At 46.3% G+C, this 2,726-nt stretch overlaps 1 protein-coding gene across 1 annotated transcript in view; it reads right to left on the minus strand.

Annotated features, from left to right (window-relative positions):
* LOC135826417 (NPC intracellular cholesterol transporter 1-like) overlaps nt 1–423 on the minus strand; it is a 17,566-nt gene extending 17,143 nt beyond the window's left edge. Inside the window, exon 1 of the mRNA XM_065339031.1 lies at nt 1–423. This exon is cut by the window's left edge and continues 79 nt beyond it. The gene's annotated coding sequence lies outside the window, so the exon portion shown is untranslated.
* Nucleotides 424–2,726: the final 2,303 nt, after the last annotated feature.

Here is a 2,726-nt window from a genome sequence, read left to right on the forward strand (position 1 = left end):
ATTGTCCCGGAGCTGCGTGGCATGGCCATCCGATGTCGTCTTTCGGTATGCCAAAGGGCGAGCTAACTAAACACTCAACTAAGTCGTGTGTGACCAAAACTCTTTCACAAAGAAGAAGCGTTTCAAAGAAGGACCTGAAATTATTCTCCCCGATGCGTGCCAAGGGAGCGCGGAGTACTTCACCCTTGTAACGCCCCTGCTGGACCGGCCATTGTAGCTGCAGTATCAGTGTATTGTCGAAGATGTGGTGATGGGGAGCGAGCAGGTTCGGTGACACTGACAGGCACGATGGAAACTGGAAAGGTCAGTCTTCAATCTAATCGGACTATGTACTAGTATGTGTACTAGTAGCTGTACAACGACAGTCACAGTCTCAGTATCGCCGTGCATGCACATTCCGCAAACAACTGCCAAAAGATTTATTGGCAGTTTGCTGACAAGTGACCGTGGAAAGATGCACGTCCCTGAGCTGTCGTTTGATGCTCCGAATCTTCTAGCTCGGGTGTGATCATGCCATGGTGATACCACCGGCTGTACCGCGCCATGCCAGGTAACAATCGGTGTCGATGTATCCTGATTCAGTGATTGATCTGATCCCATCCCGATCCATGCATGCCATGGCCATGTCTGTCTGTCTGGTCCATATGACTTGTAAAAATGTAGCTGGGCATGGGAGTGGGACGTGTCGGTGAGCGCGAGGATCAGGAGGTCAAACGATCAACATGGCACCATAATCATCACATCGCGATATATATCGGCATGCCGGGCGCAGGGAGCGCACGTGATAGAGCATAGGGTCTAGTCTACGACATGCATGACAGCAGCTAACTGACGATGTCGACCATGAATCGATGAACGACGGCAGTGCCACTTGTACTCGCTATTATACTATTACTATCCTGGATGCACCTGGACTGCAACACTTCAACAGGCATAGCATAAGGGATATAGCAAGATTAAGAGTCCATAATTGGGGATTATGGACTCTTGGATATAGCCTATAGCCTAGTGTCTTGTCACATAAGCCTGGTTTCAGTGTTGACACATAGAAACATCTGGTTTGAATAGAAGCCTGATGTGAATAGAAGCCTACATAATTATATCCCTGACATCAGCATCATAGACTGAGTCAGTGAGCTAAGAAGTGCCCCGAAAATGGAAGATACCTTGACGACTGTGTCAACTAATTACTTGCTGGCTTCCAACTGTCGCCTTTTCTGCGAGCTGCACCGCCATTCGGTTTGCACCATCTCCATAATCAAGTCAGTGTATAATTGTGGTATCTAAACCTGGATTAGTGATGATGGCTTGAATCAAGGCAAAACCCGACTGTGCCGGCCTACATAATCATTACAAAGCAGGCAGGCCGGCTGCGGTTGGTGGGCAATGAATACTATAATACAAGTATAAGGGGCTGTTTACATGAGGAAAATAAGCCCGGGCTTATTCGCCTCGGGCTTATTTTTCAAACGGGCTGAGTTCAGGCGAGTGACTGCGAGTTCTGCGCGTATTTTATTTTTCAAATCGCACATGAACGCAGTGGTAAATGTTCGTGTCTGATGAAATTTGGATCAAGAAGTGCCAGCTCAGGCTTCTACTGCCTTTCCCGGCAATTGTCATTTATTTTTCAAGAAGGTGAAGGATGGGCTAGGACCTCCCACTGGACAAAAATCAGAAGAAAACATACCAAGAAATAAATAAAAGAGACGCACTGTCCACGGCCACATTCTCTTCAGGTTCATGAGGCAAAATCGAAAAATACGGAAAAACTCGCTTATAAGCCCAGGGCTTTCTTGACCGTTTACATGACAAAATAAGCCCTGGGGGTTGGATAAGCTCGGGGGTCAAGGGTAGGGCTAGTTCAGCTCAGGCGAGCTGAATAAGCCCGCCTGACCATGTAAACGCGCGCTCTAAAATGACTGGGTGACAGATCAAGGTGGGCTTATCGTAAGCCTAGGGTTGAATAAGCCCGGGCTTATTTTTCTCATGTAAACGGCTCCTAAGAAAGCAATGAATCTTTTGGAATCATCAGTTTCGGGGAGGTTAACTTTATACTTGAAGGAAGAAGAGCACACAGTTTGCCATGTACCGTATATGTATGGTACTGCTGATTGGATTTCAGCAAATTTCATGTGCTTGGAGCATTACCTGCCTCGCATCATGAGGTGCAGCGTTCTCATATCGTTCCCTTCCCTACCCCAGCCTCCAAGCCTGCAGTCATAATAGTGTTTCTGCCACACTTCCATCACGTCCATCACAAAACTGATTCACTTTCAAGCTGCAAAATCAGTCAATTCACACCAAGTTACTAGTAATCGGTGCAACGGTAGAACTGCCCACTGTATGCGTTTAGTAGAAGTGCAGCCAACCCACTTTGGCAGCAATTCACTCTATCTATCTCGAGCACAATCATAATCAACACACACAAGACGGCCTAGTCAAACCTCCTGTAGCCATCTATACATAGGCCATCCATTTTATAGTAAATATTATCAAGAGTCCATAAACAGTTTATGCACTCTTGATATTATTACTTCGAAGTAATTTTTAATCGACGCTTTTCACGAAGTTATACAATTTATCGTTTGCCTATGGCTATGGCTATGGCTATGGGTCCGGGAAAAGTCTCTTCACATGTACAGAGAACTAGAGGGGCAAAGAAAAAAACGTATTGCTGGTAGCTACATGCATACATGCATGCTCGAATCACCACCCACCAGTCATGA

The sequence above is a fragment of the Sycon ciliatum genome, chromosome 1 (assembly GCF_964019385.1).
Source record: "Sycon ciliatum chromosome 1, ocSycCili1.1, whole genome shotgun sequence".
NCBI lineage: Eukaryota > Metazoa > Porifera > Calcarea > Leucosolenida > Sycettidae > Sycon > Sycon ciliatum.